This window comes from Eublepharis macularius, chromosome 1 (assembly GCF_028583425.1).
Source record: "Eublepharis macularius isolate TG4126 chromosome 1, MPM_Emac_v1.0, whole genome shotgun sequence".
In the NCBI taxonomy this organism is placed as follows: Eukaryota; Metazoa; Chordata; class Lepidosauria; order Squamata; family Eublepharidae; genus Eublepharis; species Eublepharis macularius.
Genome location: NC_072790.1, coordinates 206,078,547 through 206,097,960, shown reverse-complemented (window position 1 = coordinate 206,097,960; position 19,414 = coordinate 206,078,547).

Genomic DNA, 19,414 nt, shown 5'->3' with positions numbered 1-19,414 from the left:
TAGAGAGTGCGGGTTTATGATGTCACAGTTGATGGCCGTTCCAGAGCCTCCAACAGCCAGCTGAATTTTTCTGACACACTGGAAGCTTAAAGAACCATTCACCTCTTCCTGCGCACATGCTAAGATACTAATACTACAATACTTTGCAGATTTACTTCAGTCTGTGCCCATTAAATTCAATGGCTTTAGACCAGAGTAACTTTGAAAAGCCTTACTCCACCCCATTTAAAATGTTATATCTATCTTTACCCTTGCGCCACTGCAGTTGCTGCCATTATCTGATTGCTTTCCACAGGACCACAAAAGTTAATTTGTGTAACTTCTGGATCTGAACTAGAACAGCATATCTATCTAACATCTCCCAGACAGTGGAGGGTTAATAATTTGCTACAACGACTATAGACTACAACATTTTAAACTCTGTTTCAAGTTGCTCAACCATAACTGGGGGATGGTAAAAGTAATGCAATGCCACCTTTGCCCTTTTTGGCGGCATGCAGTGCTGATCTAATGCAATAGAAGACCTTAGTCCGGAAACACGAAAAGGGTTAAGGGGGGAAAGAGAAGGCTAGGTCAAAGTTACTGAAGTCTCACTTGTAGAAATGTTAACTTCTCATAATTTTAAAAGCAGACACCAATGGCCTGACGGTTTTAAAAAAATGCCACGTGATTCTCTGAATGTGAACATAAGGGCCATGCAGCCTTGGAGGCAAAGATTTCACCAGCCTTAGAGAGACCTTTGGCATAGTGAGAAATGTGGGTCCTATATTATGTGGGCATATCTATAGGGAATAGCATGATAATCATCTCAAAATGATCTGTTGGCTCCTGTTACCAACAGTAATGATAATTGCAGTATTTATGCAAGTACTCACATTAAAAATGGGCATATTCAGAAGCGCAACTAAACTATTCCCATCCTTTCACTATAACAAACTTCTCTAAGAATCTACCAGGCCTTCTCAAATGGGACTGGCAGCCAACCAAAGTAGCAAGGTTTGGGGTTTTGTCCTCCCTCTTTTCACTTGTACACAGTGAACAAACACACAACTCTTTCACTAAGCTCTGCCCCCAATTCCAGCAGAAATTGTGGACTCCACTCCTGGCTGTATCCAGGTCCTGCCCTCCTGTAAAATTTGGCAACACTACAAAAAAAATGCTGTCAGGGAATGACTCTGGTTTAATTTTTAGTCATCAGTCTGAAGGGAAAGCAATCAGAGTTATGGAAAAGAATGTGATTTCAGGGACCTGATTATGTGTGGAATTTCACTAGGGCAAAGATAGCACAGACATGCTCGTGCTGTTTGCAAGCTCAAAGAAGCCAAGATAATTTCTGCATACAAATAGAAATGATAAATAATAATGTATTGTCAAAATTATAGCCTTAGCAAGATCTAGTCAAGCAAACTGGGAAAAAAACTGTAGGACATAATAAAATGTATTTAACAAAAATGAAAAGAAAACCACAAAAATTAACATAATGCACACTACATTGTTAAAAAAACGGAAAATATAAACACTATATGCATACATTATGATGTTAGAATCTAGTATATTCCTTCCCACATCTAAGTATATATCAGGAACATATCTGATATAATTCAGTTCAGCTTTTTCTTGAGAAACGTTCCTTGTTTATTTAAACAATTTGGGGAATTGTTGGTAGAAAGTCAATAGAGTACCCACTTCTTTGTAATACTATTCACAACATCTAAAAAAATCACAATACTTGACTCAGATGTCCCATCTGAAACAGCAAGTTTGTCATTCACAAATGCAGGTAAGCATTTTAACTGGCCATGTGAAGCACTACACTGAAGCTCAGGAGTGGATCTTTTAAGCTTACTTACATCCAGCTTTTAACCATAGTCAGTCCTTCTGCAAATAACTAGGCCTGAGATGAAAGAAAAGGATTTCCTGCATCAATAAAGCATAGAAATCAACTTGTGTTTTAAAAGGCTTGCAGACCAGTCCTCTATATCCTTGGAAGTAATTTTCACTTATCCATGTGAGTCAGTCAATTAGACCCATGTGGGGGGGGCATCCCCTGAGCCCAACCACATGGAAACTAAAAGTCTTTGGTTGAACGGAAGGAATGCATTAACCACTAGAAACCACAACCATCTCATAGATTTTCATGGCATACTGATAGCTTGTGTAAGATAGGCTTACATGTAAAAGATCACTGAATTGCCTGATTTTTCACCATCCAAAGCATGATAGTCTTCTGATTACGCATATGTTTAACATAGAAAACTGTTAGCATTGTTCTTTGATTTATTTTGGCAGAAGGCCATCTATTTATCCTGCCAGTTAAGTAACTGCATTACTTCTGTGTACTGGAACAATGAGAGATATCATAGAGAGATTGAATCCACTTGTCCTAGATGGAGTGGGCATTCTTAGAGCAGCTCAAGAACTTGGGGTACTCATGGACCCTGCCTTGCTCTTTGGAAAGCAAGTTGGTGTGGGAGCCAGGAGTGCCTTCTGTCAGCTGCCTCTGGCTCACAAACTCTCTCATTACCTAGACTCAGCCAATCTGGCCACACTGATCTATGCTACTGAAACCTCACAGTTGGATTACTGCAACACACTCTACATGGAACTGCCCTTGAAAACCTCAACTAGTCCAGAATGCTGCAGCCGAACTGGGGCTAGCCACTGGGAACATATGTTGCCAATTTTGAAACAACTTCACCAGCTGCCAGTCTGTTTCCGAGATCAGTTCAAGGTCCTGGCAATGGCCTTTGAAGCCCTTCATAACCTGGGACACACATATTTGAAGGACTGTCTCTTTCCATCTGCCCTCCATGCCAACTACTGTCTTCCAGCAGCCCTCTGTTGGCAGTTTCACCTCTTAGGGTGGCTCCTCAGGCATCAACCAGAACCCAGGCCTTTTCCATTCTGGCTCCCTGGCCGTCGTCACACGGCCCCTTATTTCATCAGTTTTGCACTAGAAATCATTTCCTCTGTTATTGTTATCAGAACGGATTCTCCCATCTTTTGACGAGTGCTTGTGCTTCCAGTTGGCCACATTAACAGGGAAAAGCGCAATTTGATGGGCAGTCAAAGTGCTTCCGGAAACAGGGCCAAAAAATTCCACCCTCCCTTTAAAAAAAAATCGTTTCCTCATATTTGTGCTATATCGCACTTCTGTTATACCAATGTTGTGCTGGGCCAACATTGATATATATATTAAAAGGGGGGGGGGCAAGACGGGCAGCGAAGCAGAGAATCCACAGCTACTTGGCACTAAAATTTTAGAGGAAATGTCAGTGTACTCAATCGGTGTAAACTGCTTCAGTTGTTCTTGCACGGAGAATATTGCAATAGCGCTATAAGGCTTATCTTTTAAAAAAATTACTTTGAGGCTTAATTGCGGGTCGCGCTGGGGCTTGTGGGAGTGTGGGGTGGGGGAATCAGCATTAGGTGGGACAGATGATCGGGGAAGTGAGCGCTTCGGCGTTGCAAAGCATTCACAGTCGATCCAGGGCATTCACATGGAAGCGGATGAGGATGACATAAAGAGTCACAAAGCGTGATTTGGGGAGAATGTTGAAATCGCAACAGAACCGGAATAAGGTGAGCATTCAGCAGGAGATGGCGCTAGTTTGGCGCTAAATTAATGGCTGTGTGAAGACGGCCCCTGTGGAGATGAGGAGAGCTTCCTTCTTGGAAATTTTCAGGGGGTGCTGCATATTTTAAGAGGGGGAGGGAGGGAGGGATTTAGTGGTTGTTGGCTTTTTTCTGTTTTAACTATAAATGTTTTAAATCTATTATTGTAAGCTGCTTTGAACCATGAGGTAAGATGAGATAAAAATGTTTTAATTAGTAAATAAATAACAAATAAATGCCTTGTGATTTTCACAGGAAACAAAAGGCAAATTCTGTGAATCATTGCTATTTCAGGACTACTTCTGCTATCATCATGAAATCAAACCTATGAAAATCACATATGCTCTATTTAACTTACTTGGCTAACATTACTTCTACAACAAGAAGGCTTACTCTGAAGTCAGAGTGCATAGAATTTCATCCCTATGACTGCAGTGTCATTATCCTTCATTTGGGTTTATGAGCCACTGTAGCACCTATAAGACTAACAAAACTTGTGGTAGGGTTATGGGTATGAGCTTTCGTGAGTCATGCCTCACTGCTTCAGATACTAAAAAAGGTTATCAGGAAGTGAGCTGTAATTCACGAAAGATCATACCCTACCACAAATGTTGTTAGTCTTATAGGTGATTCTGAACTCTTGCTCTTTTCTGCTGCTACAGACAACCTAACACAGCTACCCATCTTGAATAATAATAACAACAACATTCAATTTATATACTGTTCTTCAGGACTTAATGCCCACTCAGAGCGGTTTACAAAGTGTGTTGTTATTATCCTCACAACAATCACCCTGTGAGGTGGGTGAGGCTGAGAGAGCTCCAAGAAGCTGTGACTAACTCAAGATCACCCAGCTGGTTTCAAGCAGAGGAGCGGGGAATCAAACCTGGCTCTCCAGATTAGAGTCCTGCCGCTCTTAACCACTACACCAAACTGAATAGAATTCATTTGTTTCACTGAGGCAAGAAGATGAAATAATTTTAAATACAAGTTTTGTCTACTAGAGGTAGTTTAGAGATAACATTTTGTATGTGATTTTTAGGAACACAATATAATATACATTTTCACTCTCCATATCTAATAGTAGAACAATTGTAGAATGTTTTGTATAGAAAGGGCTTTGCTTATGAAATTGAAATTAATGCTCATTTGGCTCCCTCAGGACAATGTATGATTTTTAAAAGCTGGCATAACATATGACCTGATTTACAAGCTATGCGCAGGTGGGGCATGAAACTGGTTACTTCTTATACATGTCCGGACTAGTTGTACAGTAACAGTAGAGCAGGCATTTCTGTCTTCCTTCCCACAGCAGAAAACAATGTTGAAGAAAACTGTTATCAAGACAAGAATCTGAAGAATGATAATACAAGCCTCCCTTGATTACTTCATCCAGTATCATATTTACATACATAGTTTGATGTGGAATCACAATCTTTAACTACACTTCAAGGGACTGTAAGGAGCATTTTTCATACATTTCTTGAAAGCTACTGCTCTAGCATGAATTGGCATCTTCCAGTCTTCAAACTGGCATGCTACAGGAGCAGGGGAGATATAAACACTCTTCCACAGCCATACTTCTTTGGTATTCCCTCTGGTTCTGTCTGATCCAGGTTAGGAAAGAAAAAGGCAGTAATCCCATTGCATGAATGAGAGGCACATTAGTACTCTAGGTAATGAGTTGGCCTTAGACCAAGAAAGGTTGTATTTTATTATGCAATTGCTATGCTGCAAGTGGCCATGATGGATGTTGCCAGCTATTAATAGGATTATACAGGGCTTTTTTTCTGGGAAAAGAGGTGGTGGAACTCAGTGGGTTGCCCTCAGAGAAAATGGTCACATGGCTGGTGGCCCCACCCCCTGATCTCCAGACAGAGGGGAGTTTAGATTGCCCTCCACGCCGCTCAGCGGCGCAGAGGGCAACCTAAACTCCCCTCTGTTTGGAGATCAGGGGGCGGGGCCACCAGCCATGTGACCATTTTCAAGAGGTTCCGGAACTCCGTTCCCCCGCGTTCCCCCTGAAAAAAAGCCCTGGGATTATATATGTAGAACTGCCTTACGTCTAGTCCATTGTTCAGCTATCTGATTAGCATGAACTCTCCTAGGACTACAGCACAGGTCTTTCTCAGCTTTACAGCTAGAGATGCTATATCAGGATCAAACTTAGGTCAGGTTGCATGCAAGGGATATATTCTGTCACTGATCTAGGATCATCCCCAAACTGAACAGCATCATACCTGCATAATACAGCACACTCTGGGTAGCCCATGATGCTAGTACAACTTTACAAGATGTCACTCACAGCCATTCTTGTGCTAAATCTGTGGGTTGTATGCAGTTAACTTGTATGAAGCATATGATTTTGTTAGCAACTCCCCCTCCATGCCTGAATTTTCTGTATATTGATTGATTCATCAAATAACTGGGGGAAAGCCATTTAAATTAGGCAAGCTACACTATTGAGTGCATTAGAGCTCTGAAGATATCTCCTATGAAGACCTTGCGTACTTTGCAAAATAGCAATAACTTCACTGGTATTTTGCATTGCTCCCCATACAGCCTAATGCTATAATGGCAGTATTGTTTTTAAAAAAGGAATTAGGATGGAGATCAGTCTAATTACATACTGGATCTCCTCCAGGTGACAATTTGCATTTTGTACCACTGGGGTGGAAGAATGAATGAAGCAAATGTCTGGGATACGTGAATTCTTTCCACGTTGATTCAAATGTGTGCCGAACAAATCCTTTGGATTCAATAAAGGACAACCCATTTTGACACTGCCTATGTTTAGCAGCACTTGTCATTGCAGACTAGTTTAGCATTTGTCAACTGCTGTGCAGCTTACAAGACTATCTTGTGCACAACAGCATAATATATTAAGTTCCTCTGTAAAGCCAAGAAATGTTGCCTGATCTCTAACAAAAACAAAGGCTGCAATCCTAAGAACAATTTTCTGAATAATGTTGTACGAAGGGGTCTTCTGACGACCATGTGGCAGCTCTGCAGATATTGCAAAGTGGAACACCCTTGAGGAAGGCAGCCAATGAGGCCTGAGCCCTAGTGGGGTAGGCAGCAATCGGCACTGGGTAGGAAATTCCTGCTTGTTCATAAGATAATTGAATTGCAGCTGTTATCCCTCTCAAGAGGGATTGGGATGATACTATCTGGCCCTTACATGGCCTGGTGCAGCAGACTTTCTGAAATGTTTGGTTCTGTCTAAGTAATATAATTAAGCTGTTCTATGTCAAGCTTGTGTAGTGTCCACTAGGCTCTGGAGCTTGGTGAGGAAAGAATAAAAGGTGATGCTTTGGGACATGTGGAATCTAGAGATTACCTTGGGGTGGAATTCCAAACTGGTATGCAAAATGACCTTTTCAGGATAAAATTGAATGAAGGGTGGTTCACTTTTGTGGTCTGTAAGCTCCCCTACCCTTCTGGCTGATGTGATGGCAACCAGGAAGCTTACTTTTCAAGAGAGGAGAGCTAGAGTACAGGAAGCCATGTGTTCAAAAGGAAGGAGCATGAGTCTTGACAACACCAATGATAGACTCCACTGCGGGACCAGAACAGACCTTGGGGGAAAGATGTTGAGAAGCGCTTTCAACAATGGTTTAGAAACACAGTGTGAGAAACAGTTTAACCATCTATTGGCTCACGGAAGGCGGAAATGGCCACAAACAGCTCAGTCAGGGGGTGAGCAAAAGCGGTTAGGGAGCAGGCTAAGGATTACACCATCATAACCTGGATTTACACTGGCATAACCCCTCCTACCCCGGGGCCTGGCTGCAGCACCGCTCCACCACGGTTTCCTGCTAGCACTCGGCCGTGGCGGCCACATGTGATCATAAGTGCGGCACAAATACCTGCACACGCATGAAGTAGTTGGCTCCCTAAGCCATTTCAGACCTGGGACATCCCCCTGCAGCAGCAGAAAGTTACGCTGCAAAAAACAGAGCCATAGTCCATAAGTGCCCATTGTACAGGAAAAACCCACTCACCCCTCCCAACGCCCAGCCATGCCCAAGTGGCTTGGCAGAGCACAGGATGCCAACCACCGAGGGGACCAATTCATTCATGCCCCCCAGCGGCCAAGCCCCATCCCCACCAGCCAGTCAGTCCCCTGCATACCTTCTGTAATCTCCAGCTGGGCAGCCATGGCCTCAGGTAAATTGAGAGGTAACCACAGGTCCTGCCTGAGAGCACCTGGCCATGGGGACTTAGAGCACGAGCTGGGACAGAGTGCCCAAGGTGGTGGGGCAAGAGTGCACAGGGGGCGGGGGGGGGGGGCTTTGTGAAATTTGGAGAGTGCTGAGCACTCATCAGGGTAGGGGAGCTGAGTTCTGAATGTCTGACAAACTGCTCTCACTCAAGTCCCTTTGAAGGTTATCTGGCTCTAGCGTCCCAGCTTGGGCAGGGCCAAGGGTGCACTGACAGGTGAGGAGGAGCTGGGGAGGCAGCTGCTCTGGCTCGCCTGTTCCCACTGGCCTCCCTTTTCACCTCACAGTTGCCCTGCCTCCACAGATGGGGCTCAACAGGGAGGAGGCACAGCCCCTGCCCATGAGCCTGCACGTTCCATGCCTGCCAAGGAGACAGATGCCTAAAGAGCCGTGCTTGGCACAGCTGTCACGGGGTGGAAGGATTCCAGTGGCTTCCAACCAAACATCCTTGGCGAGCCTCTCCCCTCAGGTAGGGGAGAAAGCGCAGCTGTGGGGTCAGGGTGAGTGGGAGCTTGCCCTTGTAACTCGCTCCTGAGAGGGCAGCGCTGGGAAAGGATCTCGTGGCTCCAACTGCCACACAAACAGGCTCTGCTCCTGTCTCGGCCAAGGGATGTGGGCAGTACACGCGCCCAGACATCCCGTTCACTTTTCACAGTTTAATAAAGTCTGTGTTGAACAGCCCTCCCTGTCTGTTTGCTTGTCTGTGCATGATAGTAGCCCTCAAAGTCTAGTATTTTGGGAGAGGGAGAAAAGGTTCTCTTTGTCTACTTTCTCTACTCTGCGCATAATTTTGTAAACTTCTATCATGTCCACCCTTAGTCCCCTTGTTTCTAAACTGAAAAGTCCCAAACTCTTCAGTCTTTCTGCATAGTACATAAACAACATAAGAATTATTCATAAAAAGACCTCAGATCATATAAGAAAAGTGGTTCAATGAAATCCCTAATTAAAAGCCTGGGTAAAAAGGTGCGTTTGGGGCCTGGCACTTAAAAGATGGTAAAGTAGGCACCAGGTGAACCTCAAGGGGGAGGGCATTCCAGAGGCAAGTTGCCACCACAGAAAATCCTCTTTGTCTAGTTGCCACTCGCCGCCAAACCCCCCCCCCCCTCATTTCTGAAAGCAGAGGCACAGTGAGCATGCTTGAGAGGCAGATCTTCATTGGTTGGCTGGAGAATACAAGAGGAGATAGTCCTTCAGGTACCTGGGTCCAAGTCATGATGTGATCAGAGCACAGATTACCATAGCCATATTGTGTTTTTCATAGGTCCATCAACACAACCTCCATGGTTAGAGGAAGAATGTTTATTTATTGAATAGGGTGCTTTGTTTATCCCACCCTTCCTCCAAGATGTTCAGGATGGTGTACCTAGCTCTCCCTCATCTTCTGTTTTATTGTCATGTCTGAGCCCCATCTATCCAATTTTAATGATCTTTTTGTTCTGAACTAATGTATCCTGCTGTAACTCGATGTCATTTTACCAATGCCATAACTATTTCTTTCGCAGGTGTTTATCTAATGAACTGCACCAGCTTCCAGTGTTTCTGACCTTGTATGCTACTCCCTCTCAGACTTTGCTATGCCTTGTTTTCTAGTGACTCAACTTAATATTACAAATATGAGAAACGTTCTCACACAAAAAGAGCGCCAAAATCTTGTTTATGATTGGGAGGGGGGAAAGGAGCAGACTTGAATGTTAAAAGAGAAGTCTCTCTCACATGATGTCATTCCTTTCAACTTTTACTCTTGCTGCTTAGATGCTTACCTTGCTTTTGAGTAGTCCTGTGGACATATATATGGAAATGGTCTGATTTCTGAATAAAAGCCATTTAACCAAGAATCTGTGTCTTGCTGCAATGGTCCATGGATCTGTCTACCATATCCTGTCATCCATAGCCTGACATCTATCCTCACAACAACTCTGTGAGTTATATTGCACAGCAAGGGAATGATTGGCCTAAAATCACTCAGTGAATTTCATGGTGGGCAGGAATTTGAACCACTGTACTACCCACTCTAACCAGCAGTCTAACCACTGCCACCAAGAATGGGGAGCCTTGGTCTCTGTACTGTGCTTGTAGGTCTTCTGGGGGCTTCTGCAAGGCTCTTCCTTTAATGGGTTCAGGTTCTCTGTCTCCTCTGTCTTTTCCCCACAACAAACCTGCATGGTAAGCTGGTGAAGAGATGGTGAAAGAGAAAATGAACTGCAAAGGTGGATGGCGATTTGATCTCCCATGTCTTTGGACAGCACTCAAACTACTGCATCACAGTAGCTGAAACAGGGGGACGCTTTGGTCTCTGCACGTTGCTTGTAGGCGCCCTGGGAGCTCTGGTTGGACACTGTGGGAAACAGCGTACTGAAACTGATAGATCATGGGTCTGATCTAGTAGGGCTGCTGATACAGTGAGCGCGAAGAATAGTTTCTTGGGCAAGGAAGATAACTGATTGCCTTTGGCAGCAGGTCTAATGCAGTTTTTCCTGATACATTTTTCAGGTTTGTAACAGGGTTGCCAGCCTCCAAGTAGTGGCTGAAGATCTCCTGGAATAACAACTGGTCTCCAGGCCACAGAGATCAGTTCACCTGGAGAAAATGGCTACTTTGGGAGGTGGACTCTTTGGAATTATGCCATGCCAAAGTCCTTTCCCTCCCCAAACCCCACTTTCTCCAGGTTTCTCCAGGTTTCACCTCCCAGATCTCCAGAAATTTCCTAACTTGGAGCTGGCAACCCTAGTTTGTAATACTATACAAAGTGTTGGATCCAGCGAAGGAGTCAGAGGAGAGGATCTTTCCTCACCTTCCCCTTAATTGAGCAATGTGTTTTTTATCCTGAAAATCCTCTCCAAGGAAGGTCATGGGCAGGAATATATCAGGAGACAAGGACAGTTTGTGGAATAGTATAAGCCCCTATGCAGTAATGAACAGTGAGAGAAGTTACTTTGTTCTGTGTTTTCCCATTCATTTATGAAAGCATTTCTGCAAATTACAAATAGGACAGGTGGTTGGAGCTGGGAGTAGAGCAGGCAGGAGGAGGGGCAGGGCTGGCGGGAGGGACTTGTTTGAGCAGGCAGAGCTGGAGTGGAACTTCAGGCACCACAATTTCTTTGATGGTTTCTTTCCCTTCTGCCATTTGAGTTCCTACCAGCTTTCCAGCTAGTATTTCTCCTGTCTGCTGTGGCGCATTTGTAAACAAATGAATTTATACAGTAGATTACAAAATGTTCCCCTACCACTCCCAGTGCAAAATAAAAGGGAATTACACAGCTTTAAATCCCTTTAAATTAATACCGTGCATTGAAAACAGTATGAAAATAAATCCACGGTGTAATCATGGAGGAGCAGAATAACCTCATATTAGTTGTTCACATACTCATGTTCTGATGCACCACTGAAGCCAGAAGCTTTGCAGATCCTATCCGGTTGCAAGTTTACTTGAGTTCACAGAAGTAGTTACCAGCCTGAATTTCTTCTGGTGCAAAAAGTGAAGTGTCTGTGGATAAAGCCCAACTACGGTTAGACTCACTCCTATTTTCTGTTCCCAGCTTGAAGTATCTACAAGTTTATCTTCTTCTTCCTCACTTGCCTTGTACTACTTTGCTCCCTAGAACTGGCACATCTCCCCTAACCATCAGTCTCTCCTGTGTACGTCCCTCCAAACACCTTTTCTTCTTCCCATCCCTGTAAAGATCATATTTTTCTACCAGGTTAATTGCCCACAATCCCACCCGCCACCCCCTGCCTTGTAACTCTTTAGTAAGTTCTATTCTACCCCTTCAGGGACAGCTCATACACTGAAATGGTTAAATGCATCAACTGTGTGCTGGGAGACTTCAGTTTAAATCTCTTCTATAGCGAAGAACTCGCTACATAGCCCAAGGTAATGTCTTTCAGCCACCTAACTGTAATGTACTATCGTGGCCTTTTACTTTGATCGCTCAGTCTGTCCTATATAACAAAGGGAATGGTACCATGTGTTAATAATTGTAGACACCTCGACAATGAGCCTTATGTATCAGGACACAGTTTTGTTTATATCCATCATGGCTTGGAAGAGAGGACTAATCCCCTTTTAACTGACGAGAAGGGGCAGGTATATGTCTGCAGTTCTGGTGCAGGAAGGGTCAGGGAGAGAAGGAAAGAGCCACCGCTGGAGTTTTCTGGATAATATTTGGGTGCAACGGGACCTGATGTAGAGTGACTCTAATGCCCAGCTTCAGTGCTTCTTTGCCTCCCTCTGTGCTGTACATGTGTATTTGTAAATAAAGCACATTCTACAGAAACACCACAAACCTCTAGTTTCACAAAGGAAACTGACCTGGGCAAATGCTTTTCCCTAGAACTTCTCACTGCTCAGAGAACTGGGGCACAAATATATGGTATATACTGCCCATGTGATGTAATTGTCCTTCCAAAGGAGGAAGTAAAATGCCAGTATGATGAGAGCAAAATCAAAAGGGCAGGCTATTTTCTGCTGAGCTGAAGAGCTTGTGGTATCCCCTCCACCCCACCCCAACCATCAGCATCCACTTGTCAGACATCAGCCACAGCTAGACTCTTCCCGCTGATCTACCTCATGTTGTCCTCAGCTTCTATCAAGTGCCAGTAACTGAATCTTAACCAAGCAGGCTTGATTTGCCGAGGGACACCCTTTAACATCCAGGCTGCACTCTCTGAGTCTCATGAAACCTGGAAGCTATGCTACAATTATGAATGCTTCATGCTTTGAGCGGGGTGGGGAAAGAGTCTTCTAAATGCTCAATAGACACAGTCGTTATGTCATATGTTGTTCACCAATGGACTGGCTGCTGCCACCGCCGCCACTGCTGCTGGAGTTACAGAGGCTCCCAAATACTAGCCAGAGTTTCCTGCTATTTGAAGCAATACGCACAACAAGATAGGATGCTCTCCATCTTCACCTTATGTGTTAAATTATGCTCTTCTGTACACATTACCTTTGAAGTTAATTCAATTACAGATGCATGTACACAGTCTGGAAATTATTTTCATATCTGTTTTATGTGTTGCAGATTTCTCATATGTCCAGCCATTTGCATTCACTTCCAGCAACTATTGGCATGGCTGCAAAAATTCTGCAGAAAGGGCTACTAAAAGGCTATGCATGTTCACACCAAAAAAAAAAGAGAGAGAGTTGTGTCACTTATGTATTTGCATACATTTCCTTATGTCAAACCAAGTCTGCTTGTCAGGGAGAGAGGCAGCTGCTCATCTTCAGCTCTAAAAGCCCTGTTGATCCTCATCACCCACCCTCCCCGTTTACTCCAGCAACATACTATATGGGACACATCCAGAAACACAATGTTAAAGGTTTGGGATGACAATGGAGTCTCTTGGGTAGCTGGGTTCTGTTCCCCAGTACCAAACTCTGCACCTATGTGGTGTGATTGTAAAATACACAATACCTCTCACCTACATGCTATATTTATGTAAGAGAACTATGGAGTAGACTTTAAGAAGACCCCTGCGTGGTCTGCAAAAACAAAAAGTATTTTATAGAGCATTGTATTGAGATACGTATTGCATGGAATGATAGACATAATTCACTCCAACATGATTTCAGCTGCATTTTCTGGAGTCCCCTTGCTGGCAGGAGTAACTGCAGTGTGGATACACGTAACTGCTTGTGCATGTCACACATTTCTCCATTTCATCCTGGGAATGGGGATGAGATCATATGCAGACACTTTTTAACAACATGAACTAGGACTCAGCATTTAAGACATCTTCCCATCCAGAGAGCATTCAGCCCTCTCTGGCACATTTGGAAACACCAGCATACTAGGAGATTATTTAAACTCAGATTATATAACGGGGGAAAGCTACATTTAGGATCTTGACCTCAGTTATATGACACCCTCTCTTAGTAAGAACTTCCCTGGTAATCTTTTAGACCTTGAGAGAGTTACCCTCAAGTCACCTGACACTGTCTCGGTTAAAGCGCTTGTAATCAATGGGAATGTCAGGTATAGTACAGAGAGGCTGTGATCCTAAAATAACTTTCCTGAGAATAAGCCTCATAGAATACAGTGGAATTTACTTCTGAGTAGACCTGCTTTAGATTGTTCCCAGAGTGTGACCTCTCAAGGAGATGTAATTACTATATAGAAAAAAGGAGCCAAACCCTAAATAATAAATAAGAAGGGGGAACATATGATTAATGGAGTAAGTGGGGGGAAACAAATAGAATTAACACATCTACAGTCATCATTACCAATCTAAAGTGATTGACACCCCCCATGCCAAACACGAAAGCGCCAAGTCAGACTACCCACAAAAAAGCTATGTATTTGAGGGGATGAATGGACTCCTGGGTATGCAGATAAATATTCCCTTATAAATTAATGAAAGGGGGGGTGTGTGTGCTTAAAATTACCTGATGAAGTCTGAGCATGCTCCAGGGACACTGACTATTGAGAATTGGTTAAAGGGAGGAAAGGGGGAGATCAGTTTGCTCAAGCTTATAGAATCCTAGAGGAAAAGATTTGAGGACTGAAGTGATTTCTATACCATTTTCACCAGATGAGATTCCTTGTAAAACCCTTACTATATCTAATAATAAAGTGGCTGGCTCCCATGCCAATAGCAAAAGCAGCAAAATAAGGCTACCTTTTAAAAAAGCAGATTTTCTGCATACCTGAAGAAAACCATTGATATTCAGAAAAAAATAGTGCTTTATTTTATTTATAGCCCGCCTTTCTCACTGAGACTCAAGGTGGATTGCGCACTGTAAGTCAATACAATCAACAGTTGGGACATTCAATAAACAATGCAATAGGGCATGCAAATAAAAAATTTGCAGAGATTTGAAAACAAGCTGAAATACTAAAATAAGCAGTTAAACATGACATATTAGACAATGCTGAAACTACCCAGTAGGATCACATTTACAGCAACAGTACACAGTAGTATAATCTACAGTTCTAGCTTTTTACCAATGCATCTATTTGAACCATTTCCTAACAGTACATTCCTCCTTTTCTGTGTAAAAAAGCTCTCTTGAATAATTCAGTTTTGCATAGTTTGTGGAAAGCCAGGAGAGTGAAAATGCTCCTAACCTCATCAGGCAGGCCATTCCTTACAGTGGGGGCCTTATACCCATTCCCCACCCCTGAAAACAATCTACCCAAAGCTGAAAAATAACTACACATGTATGCCTTCCTCCTCTCTAAGCTATATATCTCTGAACATTGGGATACGAGTAGAAGAAAATGCTTGTCGTACCACAGTGTCATTAGTATGGATCTGAATTGGTAGGTGAACATGTTGTTAGTGATGGATATTTCATCTACTGATCGTCTTAAACAGCTATTTCTAGAGAAATAAAGACGGATATTAGTAAGCAACTTGCAGGTACTGGAAGGAGCAGACATGTGTTTGGTCCTTCTTATTAAAATCTCTGCTCTTGATAAGATTTTTCTTTAGTCTATGATGTCACAAAATCTATAAAGCACATTAACCTGTAAATTTGCTGTTTTTACCTACAGTCTTAAAATTAGGGTGATTTATAAAGAGGAAAGGTATAGGGGGCTAATAACTTTCTCCAGTAGTCCCATACTTCCAGTTTGTTAAAGTTAAAGGGGTGTCTAATGGAGATCTGCTAAAAAACACGAGTCCAGTGGCACCTTAGAGACTAACAGAATTGATTCATGAGTCAGTTTACATTCATTGTATCCATTTACATACACAAGGAACGCTGGTGGAAAGGTGTGGGGTGAGAGGGATATTACACAGAGGCCAATTTAAAACAAGATCCAATCCAAACAGAAATCAGTTCACTCAGAATGGGTGTGAGACGTTCCCAACTGTTAGACAGGCAAAGTAGGATTTAGTGCAAGATGAAACACAATAAGCCAACACTATAGGTAGTTCCCTGATCTGGATAGCCCAGGCAAGCCTGATCTTGTCAGATCTCAGAAGCTAAGCAGGGTTGGCCTTGGTTAGTAATTGGATGGAAGACCTCCAAAGAAAACTAGGGTTGCAGAGGTAGGCAAAGGCAAACCACCTCTGTTAGTTTCTTGCCTTGAAAACCCCACTAGGGGTTGCCATAAGTCAGTTATGACTTGACAGCACACTCCACCACCACCTTAGGTAGTTACAGAGATACAGCTGAAGCAGTTAACATCTGAAAGGAGTGGGATATGCCAGATATTATTACCTCTAGTGAGTTAGGAAAACCAGGTTCCTATTAAGCCTGGGAGTGGAATTGTCTTGGATTCTCCTTTTGAAGATCCTTTGTAAAAGAACTATAACTTTTATATCAGCAACAGAATGCCTCAGAAGATCAAAACTTTCCCCTACTTGTTTATAAATACAATTATTTTAAATATCAGATTTATGCCTATATATTCTTTTGTGTAGGGACTGTCTTATTTGTCCAGCACAAAGCATAAAGATCAATATATTGATCTTTTCCAGTCCAGTTGTATTTGTGCCCAAGAAGAAGTATGTTTCATACGAAACGGGAATTGTAGAAGATGCCTGCATAATCCCGTCGGCACCCGTGGATTTACATCTTATTGGACTTGAGCCACCACCATAAGACTGCCTTGTGACTTCCTTTCTAATATGTCCCCATTGTGGGTTTATTTCGGACATTCATATAATGACTTGGACAACTGAATTGTATTAATGATATTTATTGTATTCATTGCATATTATTTATTTGCACTTTGCACTTTGCACGTTTGCACTATTGAAACGTTTACATAAAAAGTTGGCATTAATTGCATATTCCCGGACTTGCTGCTTGAGCCTCTAGGTAGTGGCTGGAGATCTCCCAGAATTACAACTGGTCTCCATGCCACAGAGATCAGTTCACCTGGAGAAAATGGCTACTTTGTGGGGTAGACTCTATGGAATTATGCCATGCCAAGGTCCTTTCCCTCCCCAAATCCCACTTTCTCCAGGTTTCTCCAGGTTTCACTCCCTAGATCTCCAGGAATTTCCCAACTTGGAGCTGGCAATCCTACAGGATACAGATGATGCAGAGGGAAAATGGCAGGTCTGACTTAGAAGTATTTATAGCCAAGCCAGGTCAGGAAGAGCCAAGCAGCAGTCATGGGGTGACTGGGTGGAGCCCTGAAGGAATGTGAGAGGATAATAATTCGAACTCTTTATCTTTAAAGTAGGAGGCTTTTGGTTTGAGTCCTGCCCAAAACAGATCTCTGTAAGAATCTGAAAGTCAATTCCCACCTGTTCCATCCAGTGCTGACATAGTTGTACAAGCATCTGACATTTCATTTACTTATTTAAAACATTTATAAATAAACCAGCCCTCCTCCCAGGTGACTGGGATCCAAGGCAGGTAACAACAAAACCAGTACGAGGTAACAGAATTCTGAAAAACAACAGAATTCAAACAACCAGCAGAAAACAAAGCTTACGAAGTAAAATTCAACAGAGATCACAGTCTTTCAAAACTCCCACAGAACAATCACCTTCAGGAGTCAAATGTTCTCCTAAAGAGTTCTGTTTTACAAGCCTGTGAAACCACTGTAAGGAATGGCAGGTTGTACAGAGAGCATTTGAACACGAACACACACACACACACCCAGGGGAAAGTTCTACCAATTGATTCTGCTAAATATATAAACGTTCATTTTATTTCTTTCATCTTATGCTACCTTAGCTTCCAACAGTCTGCTTTTATTGGGGCCTGTACAACATGTGGGAATGGACAAGCTTACGAGGTGGAAAAGTGATCCGTTCTGTCCACAGAACGTTGTGTCCACTGGCCATGGAGCAGCTGAGCGCTAAAATGTAACGGAGATGAAACTTTAAACAGGAGGGCAGGCACAGAGGGCTGCCATTGCTGAGGAGGAAGGAAAAGCCACTGGTACTGGATCCAGGATTGCTTCTTGAATTTCAGGCTTCCACGGATTGTGAAACGATGCAGCAAAGGAACATATATTTAAAGCATGTGTGCAGGCTGCCAGAAAAAACCCCTAGATTACTAGAGTTTCATTTAATTCATTTTTGCAGCGTCTGCTGGGGCTTTCTGCATTTTCGTATGACAGCAAATGGTAGTCAGTTTTCAACAGTTATGGTAGTTAGTTTTCAAATGGTAGTTAGCAAATGGTAGTTAGTTTTCAACTTATGCTTGAGGCAACTCAGTTTGACACTGAGAGATCCCTGTCTTTCGGTGCTACACCTCTGAAGATGCCAGTCACAGCTGCTGGCGAAATGTCAGGAACTACAATGCCAAGACCACAGCGATACAGCCCGGAAAATCCACAACAACCATAGCTAAAGTACTTTGACTCTCAACTGGAATATTTTTCCACATTTACTTAAACTGCTTTGAGCTACACACCTATTTTTCCTGCTAAGCTTGATGCTGTTTTAAACCTCCCTACTTCCTCACTCCCTCCATCCCCACTCAGAGCCAAGCTACAAGTGACAAATGACACGTGAATGGCAAGTGAACAGACTCACGTGTATTCCTCCCTGTTCACTTGCGCTCCACTTCATCAAGTGGAGCGCAAGTGAATGGCAAGTGAACAGGGAGGAATACACGTGAGTCTGTTCACTTGCCAGGCAAGTGTCATTTGTAGCTTGGCTCTGTGTGCTGGGAGACTTCAGTTTAAATCTCTTCTGTAGCGAAGAACTCACTACATAGCTGAAAAGCAAAAGCAATTTCAACAACACACCCATTAATCAGGATCCTGTTGTCTGCAGCAGGCTTGAAAAAGAGGGGGGAATTTTGCATAACCAAAGAGTACACTCCTCCCTTTGATTAGCAGAAGCAGAATAAATTATGCAAAACAAGTAAGCATGCAAATTTGTTTAGCTTTCATAACATATTCCGCTGGCCTAGTTTAGCTTTTCTTGGTGAAGGATTTTAGTTATCTTGGCATGATTTTTTTTCCTGATAGAATAACACATCCCTATTTACACCTTACATTTTGTTGTTTGAAAAAATAGTCTTTGGACACTGTGGATGGGAACATAGATGAAGTACTTTGACTCTCAACTGAAATATTGTTCCCCATTTACTTAAACTGCTTTGAGCTACACAGCTATTTTTCCTGCTAAGTGTTACCAGAACTGCTCTTTATTATAATGGGGAATTAGCTGTAGCAGTCTGTAACTTAAAATTAGCGCGGATCTTAACCTATGTCTACGGAGGTCCCGATTCCAGACACTCTAGTGAAAAAGAGGCAGACTACAAATAGGTTCAAACACGTGTATTGTCTAACAATGTGGCGTAAGCCTGAACTTGCACAAGCATACAAGAAACACACAAGATCTAGGAAATACAGAGTATGAAATACAGAGATGTTCGCATTAGCTGGTTCCCAACGATGATAGGGGGAATACTCACTTATCCTGGAGCGAAGCAGAGATACGACAGCGAGGGGTGGCCCAATGCCAGCACTGGGACCACAGACGGACAGCAAGGAGGTCTGGATAGGATGGCACGCGCCTGGCTGGGACAGGACGGGAATGGCACGAGCACCATGCGGTCTGCGAGACCGGCTTAAATACCCCAAAACGTACCCTGGGGCTGGTGCTGTACTTGGTGGTTCTCACAGATTAAAACAAAGACTCTAATGGGTTAC